This window comes from Lutra lutra, chromosome 10, assembly GCF_902655055.1.
Source record: "Lutra lutra chromosome 10, mLutLut1.2, whole genome shotgun sequence".
NCBI lineage: Eukaryota > Metazoa > Chordata > Mammalia > Carnivora > Mustelidae > Lutra > Lutra lutra.
This window is the reverse complement of record NC_062287.1, coordinates 20,650,158-20,662,548: the sequence shown is the minus strand read 5'-3', so window position 1 is coordinate 20,662,548 and position 12,391 is coordinate 20,650,158. Positions and strand designations below refer to the sequence as shown.

At 45.0% G+C, this 12,391-nt stretch overlaps 1 protein-coding gene across 1 annotated transcript in view; it reads right to left on the bottom strand.

Annotated features, from left to right (window-relative positions):
- Positions 1-10,247, bottom strand: part of PKNOX2 (PBX/knotted 1 homeobox 2) — a 271,533-nt gene extending 261,286 nt beyond the window's left edge. The window contains exon 1 of the mRNA XM_047691812.1: positions 10,227-10,247. The gene's annotated coding sequence lies outside the window, so the exon portion shown is untranslated. The remainder of the gene's footprint in view (positions 1-10,226) is intronic.
- Between the last annotated feature and the right edge of the window lie 2,144 nt (positions 10,248-12,391).

Sequence of the window (12,391 nt, the reverse complement as noted above, 5' to 3'; positions counted from 1 at the left end):
GCTCATGGAGGCGGGGACAATCAGTGCCCTCTCAGCCCTCCCTGTGCCCGCTCACACTCTTTCCTCAGCCTTGATTTTTAATTCCCTCCTTCCCTACCCACCAAGATCTCATGGGCTGTTAAGACTTAAGCTGAAATACTACCTCTCTTCAGAAGGTCTTTGCCCCCCCCCACCCACCCCCCCACCCCCGGCAGAGAACGCCAGCTTTGGAGTCACATGGAACTGGCTGGAATCTTCACTCTGTCACAAGATAGCCAGATATCTGGGAAGTCACGGATACCCTCCAAGCCTCAGCTTCTGCCTTTAAGAAATGAGGATGATAATAGTATCCAGCTCACGAGCCCATGGAGATTAGATAAAATAATGAAGGCAGAGCTCAGCACAGTCCCCGGCACATGGGAGGCCCTCTAACAAATGGAGCCATTAGATTTAATAGCCCTTACCCAGGGCCTCAGCGCACTTGCCTGTGCCTTTATTATAGTGCTTATTTAATTGGCCTGAGGAAGGGAGATACTGTTTACTGAGAATGCTGTGACAGGCTCTGAGGCCTGGAAACACAGATAATGGGAGCAAGGAAAGGGAGGAAGGGGGTGCTTACTCTTCTCCTAAGGCCTCCTTCCTGACCCTGAAACCAGAAGGGCCTGTGGTATTGGGGGGGAGGGCGAGAGGGCCAAGTGAGGAAGAGTCTGTCCCTGATGAAATGCATCAAGGCACACCCCTTAGAGACAGGCCGAGGGGCCTGCATGATGTGAGAATGCATCTGCTAAAAGGTGGGGCTCCAGGATTCTGCTCGGAGCTGGAAGTTGGGATGTGTAGGCTCCTTGCCCATATCTGATTCACTTTTTTGACCCGGAAAGAGCCTTTCCGTTCCCCCATTTCACTCCCACCCTCTGGAGCATGGGGGATGCAACTTGTCCTCTGGGCACATGATAGGCAATTAATTGGGTCGTGTCTCTAACTGGCTTCTCTAATATAGGAGCAATATAGTCCCCAAAGCCTTTCAAACAAACAAACAAACAAACAAACAAACCCATCTTTCTCATGGTAGTGATGTACATATGGGAAGTTTCTTCAAGCACTGCCCCCCACCCCCCCACACACACACTCACTTTTCACCCTCTCTCTCAAGGGAGCTCCCCAGCTCCAACTCCAGATGAGAGGCTCTGTGGGAAGCAGGAAAGGAAAGAGAAGTGTTTTAAGCCATTGGGCAGCTCTTTACAGTTTCTAGCAAGGGGTCCAGTACCAAAGCCACTGTGGTGACAAAAATGAGAAAGAGATTATTTAGACTATAAAATGCTATGATGATTTCTAAAAAGAACCACTTGTGGGAAATGGCATCCCAAGGGTTTGGTCACAGAAATTTGACAAAGTAAAGCACAAACCTGTGCCGCCCAACTCACAGTGGCCACTAGCCACAAGTAGCTGCTAAGCACTTGAAATGCAGCCGGTCCAAATTGAGATGTGCCGCAAGTGTAATCACGGATTTAGAAGACTTAGTGTAAAAAAAAAAAAAAAAAAAAAAAAGAATGTAAAATATTTCATTAATAATTATTTTATATGTATCAGATGTTGAGTTGATACTATTTTGGATACATTGAATTAAAATTAGGATAGACTGTTAAAAATATTTTCACCTGTTTCTTTTATTTTTACTTTTTCTGTTTCTTTTAATGGGACTGCCAAAAAATTTTAAATTACTATGTGACTTGCATTCTATTGTTATTGAAGCTTCTCCTCTGGGCTTCCTTTTTTGTCTTGGTATAACCCATGTTTGGATGCTGCGGTCTTGACCATTTATCACGGATCACTCTGGCTCACCAGCTCTTCAATCTACTCTGCTTCCCAGAAGCACCACACACGAGCGGCTGAGGGGTGATAGAGTGGGGGGAGGCCAGCAGGACACCCAGCGCCTCCTCCCTCAGACTGTGGAAGGTGCTAGGGCCACCTTTCCTCCACCCGCAGAGTTCTGTGGCCTTTTGAAATGTCTGTTTTCTCCAAAACTAAGAGGTCTTCCCCTTGAACACTTCTACTGCCTCATCCCCCATCTCATCAGCCACCTCATCACGCGCACAGTTGTCATCCCCTGCCATCACCACGCTCACCCTCGGCTCTGTTCCCGTTCTTACCACCTTGTCATCACCTCCTCTCGCAGAACTGCCCTGCCTCTTTCTGCTCATACTCTGGACCATCTCCTCCCCATCTCCAAGGATAAACCCTACCCGCATATGTGGCCTCTGATGCTGTGTCCAACCTCTAAGCCTCCCTGAGCTGGGCATTCTGCAAGGCCACGCTCCCAACTTCATTCTGGCAGCCAGACTTACAGCAGCCAGACTGCAGGGCTTGGAGAGCTGAGAACAACCCTGGAAAGGGGGGAGGCCACACTGCCTGCAGAAGCCAGTCCTGTCTTACCACACTGCAGGGGGAGGGTGAGAAAGAGTGACCAAATGAAGGAAGAAGATACCCAACGTAACCAGCATGAGGAGCATGGTTTGCTTAGCCAGAAGAACAAAACAAAGTGCCAACAATAATAGAAGCTAATATGTATTGATGACTTGCCCAGTGCCAGACTCCAAGCTGAGTGCTCACTGCTGAATCACATTCCCATGGTGTCTGCATGAGACTGAAATAAGGGGAGGAACTTGTCACCAAGTAACAAGTGTGTGGACTCAGGCAGGCTGCCTCCAGGACCCACACTCGGAACCACTCTGCTGCCCTGCTTCCTCATAGACATCGACATTCACAATCTCCTACATGTGTTCCCTCTCTGGCTCACTCATTCAGCATGTGTACACTGATAGCCTCTAGAAATATACCAGCCTGTGGACTCCCGTCCAGCGACTAGGCTGGCCAGGCACCTGCGAGGTACTTGGGCTAGAGAGATGAGTAAAGCAAAAATCCCTGAACTCAGAGATCTCAGGTTTGCAGCGACCAAGGGAGATGCAGGAAAGCCGAACTCTGTCTTCAGATCACTCTGTTCTACAGGCAGAGACACTGAGACCGGGCAGGAGTAGGAAGGATAAGGTCAAGCTCAAATCTCTCCTGCCTTTAATGGGGCAAGTAAGAGTCAGCTTGCATTGTCTAACCAAACCAGGGTTCGTCATCCAGCTCCACCCTTCCCTGGTGATTTTGCAAACAAACTGTGTCACTTCTTGGCCACAGGTCCTCTCGACAGACTCAGCATGCCTTCTTCTGCCTGCGTCCCCATTGGCTGTGATCACAATGCACAGTGGGAACATCAACACTCAAGTCAAAACTCATCCATTCCAGAAACTTGGCTTAATTCAGGATACTCAAGTCCTGCTGAATCTGTGGGCTCCCATCTCCACTACAGTAGTATGCACCTGAATACTGCTTTGTACATTTGTACATGTTCTTAGACTTCAAATATTTATGCATTAGCTCCCCAACCAGATTTGGAAATCTTAAATGCAAGGACTATTTTTTATTTTTTTTTTTTGGTATCTTACCTTCCCAATTTCTAAGCATTTGTAGCCACCTCAGCCTATGTGGATTGCCTAATAAATGCTGATGGCTTGATCTCTTGTGCTCAGACGTAACTGTGTGTGCCTGTGTGCATGTGTGTATCTGTCTGTCTGTCTAAACCGGTATGTAGAGCAGGAGTGTTTGTGTGTACAAGAATCATGGAAGTATGTGTGGGTGAATTCTCCAGCGACAGCAGTCATGGAAGCTTAGGCACAGAGCAGCACAATCCATCAATTTCCAGACGTTATCTCTCATGATAATTTCCTGCCAAATCTTTGAGTTGCAATTAAGAAAGTAGATAATTTGAAACATTTTCCTCCGCATGTTGAGATGGATTATAATCCTAATTTGATAAAGACTCTTAATGACTCATTAGCCACCCTTGGCTTCTCCTCAGGTCATCCCACTTCCCAGGCGCGGGGAGGCAGCAATGCTCAGGCCATTACGTGTTATTGCTTCAGCAGCTCTAAAACCAAAAGATACAACAAAGCCACTATAGCGCATCACAGTGCCATAGCCCTTGAATTCTCTTTTCTTCAGCTCCTAGATTTGGGTGTTGGATTTTCTTTTCCTGGCTCTGAACAAAGACTCTAGTTTCCTGATAACCAAAATGCTCTCCCTGGGGTCTTTGCACACCGCCCAAGGTGGTACATACAAGGCGTTGGAGGCTTCCCTGTGCACAGTGGCAGAGGGAGACCCTGATCTCAAACCTCTGGCCCCTACCCCCACCATGATTTGTTTCCTAGGAAATGATCCCCAAGTCCAAAGGGTAGGGTTCCTGGGAGCAAGCACTATTTCAAGTTGTTTACAGATGATAACCACATAATAATCCCCTTTCTGCCCTGGCTGACCAGGGATCAGAAAGCACAGAAGACAGGGGCACCTGGGGGACTCAGTTGGTTAAATGTCTGCCTTCAGCTCAGATCATGATCCCAGGGTCCTGGAATCAAGCCCCACATTGGGCTCCCTGGTCAGTGGGGAGCCTGCTTCTCCCTCTCCCTCTGTCTTTCCTCCTGCTTGTGCACTCTCTCTCTCTCTGTGTCAAATAAAGAAATAAAAGGGAAAAAAACCACAGAAGGTCTTTGGGGGAGGTTACCCCACCCATTCATTTCCTTCTCCCTTGGCAGAGTGGCACCTCTTCCAGCCCCAGGCATAAATAATCAAATTCTTCACAGAGTCATGGCTTCCCTTGGGTCACCCACTGTGGAATTCAAGAACCCTGACTCTCGGAAAGTTCTTCCTCATCCATGGACTCACATGGACATGTGTGCAGCATACACGCTCATCACAGATGTCCCCATAGGACGCACAGCCACACATCCAGACAAGCACAGAGACAGTGGGTGGACGAGTGTAATAGGCCCTTGACGTTGAGAGCTGGTAGGTGAGTAAGGAGGAGAGGAAGGCTTAGTCAAGCAGCAAGCCTATCTTTCTTGCATGCCTACTACGTGCCAGGCACCGTGCCAGGTGCTGGGGCACCATGTGGCACAAAGAGAATGGAGAAGCTGGAGAGGCTCAAACCTAGTCCGACCAGTGGTTGCTGCACTTGGAGTTGGAGGAGGTGAGTGGAGGTGGCATCCGTAGTCCCTATCAGACTTCTGAGCTCAAATTCCCTTCCCATTCCTCCCCCATGTGTGTTCTTACCCCGTCCCCACTCTGCTCTATCCCTGATGTATACAGGGTAGGCTTGGGTGAGATAAAAAGCCTTCACTCGCCCACCCCATTCCCACCTTACACATTCGATCAGTGTGACAAATGCTCTCTGGGCAGGACCCCTGAGGCTGTCTTCACTGCCACCCACCCTTCCTTCCTTCCCAATGAATCTGGGGAGATCTGAGCAGAGGGGTGATGGATAGCCCTGTCTTATTGTTCCAGACTCCGAATCCAACAGGGGCCTGGGAGAGCTGTATAAATCAGAGCCTGGGCTGGGCGCTCACCAGTGTGAGGGCTCAACCAGAGGAATGGAAGGCGAGGGACCATAAAACTGTCTGTGGGCTGAGTCGTTTCGTTTAGAGTCAGGGCCAGGGAGAGAAAATGTTTGGTTCTTGGGAGACAGACTCATTTGAAGAGGATGAATAAGCTGGTGGAGGTCTGGATATCTGCATGCTAAGATAGAAGAAAGCTGAGGGAGGCTGGTCCCACAGGAGGGTAATGGACGAGTTGTCTGTCCCTCATCTCTGGTGTCCACTCATTCCCAACATCCAAGAGGGGTGAGGTTTGCTCATGCCCCAAACTTTGATAAGGCTTAGAAAAATTAGTCTCTAGTGAAGAGAGAAGATTTTTGTCCCAGATGGCTGATAAACTGTAATTTCCCCTTCTTTGAGAAAGGAACAGCTGGGGGTTAAAAAAAAAAAAAAAGACAATGCTGGGCATTAGTTCTAACTGTGATCAAACCAGGATCAGACAGAGGCAGGAGCCATTCCCATTTCATCGACTGAAACTTGTATGGGGCAGCTAGTGTGTGTGTCAGGCACTGTGCTAGGTGACGGGGGCACAGAATCACGTGGCCCTGCTCTCAAGGAGCTCTCAGTGTAGCAAGAAATACAGAGAAGCAGTCTGTATCCATTGTCACAGCACCTGTGACAAATCGCTGTGTCTCTTTGCCTGCCATTCTCCCCTCATTAGACTGGAAGCTCCTTGAAAAGAGAAAGGGAAGGAGCCCATCTGAGTGCCAATGCCAGGTTCCCGTTGGGCACTTTCCAGTCATTGCACAACCACCATAACATTTCATGGTTCATTTTATTATCCTCATTTTACGGATAAGAAGATTGAGGCTCAGAAAGGTTAATTCACTTGCCCAAGGCCGGAGGTAGGATGTGGGAGAGCTGGGACTCAAGTCAAGCTGGTGCATCCCCACACACGGCTCACAGGGTCTCACTCATATTGTGCCTTCAGCACCTGAAGCAGGAACTCAGGAAGCTGTTGACTCCATATAGGAGGGAGGGGCAGGGCACCGTGTGTGACTGATGCTGGGTGGGTGGGTCAGAAAGACTTCGCAAGGGAAGGGATTCCTGAACAGTTTAAAAGAACAAAATAGAATTTGCCAGGATGACAAGAGATTAAAGTCAACGTAGGTGGAAACAACATGTGCAAAATGATGTGGAGACATGAAATGACGTCTCATGTGCTAGTCATCTCCTCAAGAGCTTCCTGCCTCACCCATGAGCTCCTTTACCCTTCCTGCTCCAGGCCCAAGAAACAAGAGGTCAGCAGAGACCCAACGGGACGCCTGTACTATGCAGTGCAGTATGTTTCTTTGGCTGGTATTATTATCTTTCCTGGGACTAGATTATAAGATCTGGGTAGGATCCAGTCTGCTCTACTCATAAGATAATTCCATTAGCTAGAATGGTGCCTGACTAATTTTGGAATCAGTGACAGAAGTGGACCAGGAAAAGGGGGTGTTCTCTACATCTCTGCCTTCCCATGGGACTGGTAAAATTGGGCCAGACTAGGAGTCCCTCCTGTTTGGGGTCAAGAAACACCATCTTAAGTCCAGACGGACACAGAGATAAAACCAAAGGAGGTAAGGCCCAGGGTCCTTGAGGAGCTGGCAAATGCCAGCCCTACATTCTCTGTTGTCTCTTCTTCCTCTCTAGTTCAGGAGCCAAAACTAGGATGTGGGCTCAGAGAAAGTGGCCACAGAACTGACCTTGGACCTGCCCCTAATCTTCAGCTTATGCTAATAGGATGAGTCTCTGTGAGGCAGAAGCCTGAGGAACACTAATACTTAAGGGATAACACAAAGGAGAGGAGCCTACAAGGGAAACTGAGGAGAGCCCAGGGAACTGTGAGACCCAAAATGATACCCAGTTACCTACCCATCTTCTATAGCTTAGTGGCTATCACCCCACAGAAGTCTGTGGATCATCAGTCCAACTTCTAGAAACAACAAAGGTATTAACCAAGCACAAGAATGAAAGCGGAAAAATTTAAAAAAAAAAAGAATGAAAATGAAACAAAGAAAAGAAAAGAAAAAAAATAAATAAAACAGTGGGTTAAATCTACTCTGGAGAGCCCCAAAATGTTCAACCCTCAGAGGCACTAAGTCCCATGGCCCTGAGGGCAGATACCTGGCTGGACAGGGGCTCCTGGTAGGAAGTCTTTTTAAAAAGGAATCCCCGCTCTCCCCACGCAGCCTGTCAGCCATATTCTTCTGTCCTCCTTCTCTGGAGGAACTGAATAAGAACAATATTGGACTTGGGAACACCAAGTATGGGTGGAGGGTGAATGAAGTAAGGGAAGATCTGCATGCTGAACTGTGTGACTGTTAGTCCTCTCTGGACTTGCTGGAAACTCCTCGTCACTGATGACCAATAGATTGGAAGATTCTTCTTTGAAGAACTGAACGACACCAGAGAGAACTTCAGTTACTGATATTTGAAGTTCCCTCAATAAAAAGACTCACTTTCTACCTGGTCACTCATGTGAAGCTATTTACACAACAAATTTCCAAAATCAACTTTCAGTGTCTCTTCATTAAATATAAATAAGCAGTCAAGAATCAGTAGATACTTTAAAAAAAAAAAAGACTCAAACTTGATAAAGGGAGACTGAAATAAACAGGGGAAAAAAATCTGAGGTGATAGAGATTTTGCAAGGAGGAATCAAAAAGTTCAAAAAGAACAGTAACATCAATTCAAGAAGATAGAGGAAAGCTTATATTATGAAACAAGAAGGGATTACAATAAAAAAGGGAAAAAATGAAAAAAGCTTCTCTGAAATTAAACATATAATCAACATTTTTTTTTAAAAACTCCTAAGATTTAGCAGACGAAGTTGAGGAAGACTTCCAAAGAGTGAAACAAAAGAGAGAGAGATTAATAACAGGAGAGAAATAAAGGACATTAATCTCCTAATTAGCCCAGCACAAAGAATGAAAAAAGATATCTACAAAAGCTACCACCATCATCATTGTGATTTTATAAGACTGACATGCTGCATATTGCACTAACCTAGCCAGTTATCGTAATTTTCAATTGTGAGGGATAAATAAATTTCTTACAATTTCCCAAGGAGAAAAAGAACCAGGTAAAGGAAACAAGAATGAGAATATTAAACTTCTCCAAAAGCAACATCAGATGTTAAAAGATAACAGAGAAAGGCCTGCCAAATTCTGAAAGAAAATATTTTTTAATCTAGAATTCTATACCCAAATAAATTATCAATCACACATCAGAGCAGTATAGAGATATTTTCAGGTAGTCAATGACACAAGGCAACTAACTACCTCTAAAGTATTCTTTCTTAAGAAGTTATTGCAGAGGGGTGCCAGACTCACTCAGTCCATACAGCATGAGACTCTTGACCCTAGGACTGTAAATTTGAGTCCCACATTAGGTGTAGAGATTGCTTAAAAATAAAATCTTTTAAAAAAGAGAAAAGAATGGAATTTAGCAATTTAGTTTGATGATAATGTGATAACAAAGACAGGGAATTCAGGAAATAGGGACGCCAACATAAGAAGGCAATAAAGGAAATATTCAGAATGATGGTAAAGGGAAGCCTCAGAATAACAGTTTTGCAGTATTCCAATTCTGAGAGCAGCCAATCCATATTGGAGCAGAAAAACAGAAGGTTCTTGGAGGGATAACTGTAAAGGGAAAAATGGAGCAGATGGGTTGGAATGTAGGAAACATAGTATTAACAGGCATGCAGTTGAGTTGTTGAACCATTTGAAAAAAAATAATTATAAGTACATTTGGGAATCAAATCAATTAAAAAAGTAGCAATTATCAACTCCAGGAAAAACAAAGAATTGTACAAAAGAGAATATATGATCACAGTGTACTACTTGACTCAAGAGTAAATAATATTTGCATAGTCGTTAGTATATAAACACTAAATATCAACCTAACAAAAAATGTTTATGTTGGAGAGATAGAAGGAGGGGAAGGGCGGGGATGTTATTGGGGGAGAAAGGTGTGGGAGAAACTAAGGTCTCATCCACCATGGGAGACAGTCAGTACAAAATTTCTAAAATTCGTAAATCAAGAAATAGCAGTATAAGCATAGTATTTAAAAGTATGGCAACACTCACAAATGAGAAATGAGTTGAAAGAGTTGAAGTTAACTGACTTGGGGAGTGGGACTTGGGAATGTGAAGGGCTGAGGCAAAGCAACTGCTGACTTCTAAACTGTGTATAAGTATTATTTGATTAAATTGAAAATTACACTTTTGAAAAAGTCTCTATGGCTCACAGGCAGTCCAGCTTGTGGCTTCTTAAGATACAAGATCAGAAAATAATTTGGAGCCAAAGTTCTGGCTGAAATAAAGGATGCATTTTTCTGTAAGTGTCTGCATATACCCTCTGGAGATGTGACACGGTAGTGGGTAGTCAATAGGCTTCAAGGATTGAGAAATCTGATCTTGACCGACAGTTGTGGACATTACAGGCAATTCTCAAACATCCTATTTCAGGTTTGAGCATGCTGGTCTCTCCAATTAGAACAAACAAACCTCCCAAGTCCCTAACAAGGTGAACTACTCTTCAACCTTTAAAACTCTTCTAAGCTATCGCCTCTTCTAGAAAGTCCTTCCTGACGTCTCTTCTCGGAAGAGTTACTTCTTTCCTCTTTTGGCCTACTTCTGAGTCACCTGTGTCTGCATCCAGCTAAGCACCCAAAACCCTGTGATTCAGTTGGAAATAAGCTGTTTCTCCAGCTACTCTGTGGTCCTCTCTCTAGTCAGCAGCTTATGCGAGTTACGCTGCAGGATAAACAACAAAATCTCAGTCACTCACCACACAAAGGTTTATCTCTCATCATGTTATATGTTGGCTGTGGCTCTGGCCCCACTTCATGTCTTCTCTTCTCTTTATGTGGGTCTTATTCTGGACGTGCTATTCTCCTGGCAGACAGAAAAGAGAAAAATGTGTGTGGGACCACAAAATGTTCTCGAAAGCCTCTGCTCAAAAGTGACATGATCACTCCTGCTTCATTTTTGTTGGCCAAGTAAGTCACATGATGAAGTCTGATGTCAATGGCAAAGATAAGCATAATCCTGTCATAGGGAGAGGCAGCAAATAATTGGGGGCCATAATACCATCTGCTACAATCTCCTTGTCGGGGTCCACATCCTACTTCTGTATCCTGGACCTTTCTTCCTATCCTGGACGATGCTTGGCGCCAAGCAGGATTCAGGCATCTTCATTGACTGAAACTGAACTGCCAGATAACAACTTAGCCTAATATACAACCTGAGAACAGAAAGGGATTTGGAAAGGGCCTAAAAAGCCAAAAAGGGCTTAACGTAGAGCTGGGAGGGTATCACCAAAAAGCTCAGGGTACGCACAACAGCACCGAGCTTGGAGCCAAGAGACTCGGGTTTCAGTTCAGACTCTGAAAGTCATTACACCTCTCTGGGCTCATCTTGAAAATGAAGGAGATGAAGTAGAGGATCTCTAGGGTCTTTTCCAGTTCTAACCTTTCAGGAGTCTGTCATAGAACACCTCAGCCTGGGTCCCTGAGCACCCGCTGGCCAGTCTGCCGACTTCTAGTGGTTACAGTAGTCACTTCTACAACTGAGAAGAAAAGAAGCCCCGAAGTCATATCATGCGCTAAAATGAATTTCTAAACACTGAAAATTCAATGATGACAATAAGAGAAAATAAAACTGTACTTCAAAAATGAATGTGTTTTCAACAAAAATGTTAAGCGGCAAATGTTTTCTTTAAAACAAACCATTTTCTGTTTTGAGCACATTGTTCTAGACAGACGGATATCCATTACACAAAAGCTACTTATCACGACATTGCAGAGGGGTGATTACACATCTGAAGTTCTGGTTCACAAATGGAAAGCATCATATAAGGAGAAACTGTCTTGCACATAGGGAGAGTTAGGTGTTTGTTGAATGAATAAATATGCACTTTGGTCGGACTTCTTGGGCACTGAAGCTATCATGACTAATCCAATATAGCCTTATTCCTCTGTATCTGGAGCTGGTCTTATTTTTTAAAAGCTTTTAGGGAAAAAAAAGTTAATCTAAAAAGGGTTGAGAAATCCTGCAGCTAATGGATTGATGTGCCAAGAGAATTATTTAACAGATGCTGGGTCCTAAGCCCTGTGTTCTCAACAGCAGAAAGCAAATGTTGTGATGACCCTGTTTGATTAGAGAAACTTGTACTCTTAAGTTTCCACCCAGAAATCGGGGATGTCAAGTCAGGTATCCACCAATACCAGATAATAACCATATGTACATATCATTTACTGAATGCCAGGACTCTTCTGAGACTTATAACTGTCACAGCAATCGTAGGAAATGAGTTCTGTTATTATCACCATTTTTCTGATAGGGGAATCAAGGTCCAGAAGTCTTAATTAACCTGTGCAGGGTCACACACTGAGTGGCAGGGTTAGGCTTTGAACCCAGGCAATCAGGCCCCAGAGTCTGTTCTAAAGTCCCCTCTACATTATATTGCCTGAGGGGGCAGGATGCTACCAGGTGAGTTGGATTCATTTTTGTCTATAGATGTAGCCTGGAACCATAAGCATATCATCACCCCCTCATCCATATAGAACCTTCCCATCCATCCCCGTTCCAGCCTGGGAGACTGTGGCTTCCACCTTCTGATCGTGGGTGCCATGAAGAAAGTGAATATGACTGGCTCCTTCAGTGATCCTTATCCATCTCCAAGATTCTGGACTCCACGCCTCCTTGCCTGGATGAATATAACGAAAGATGACCTCTCCCTTGTACAGCGAGGTCCAGTTTCCAGTGGTCTGTGCCCTGCACTCAGCACGCCAGGCTTGTTCCTGTAAAAAGCAATCAATACTGTCCCATCCCACATCCTCACCCTTTCCTGCTCCTCGGTCTATAACTGCTATTGATTACATCAGAGCTGGGAAGCAAATGCCAAAATATATCAATCAATCACCCAGGTGCCAAAGAGACTTTATTAAAACC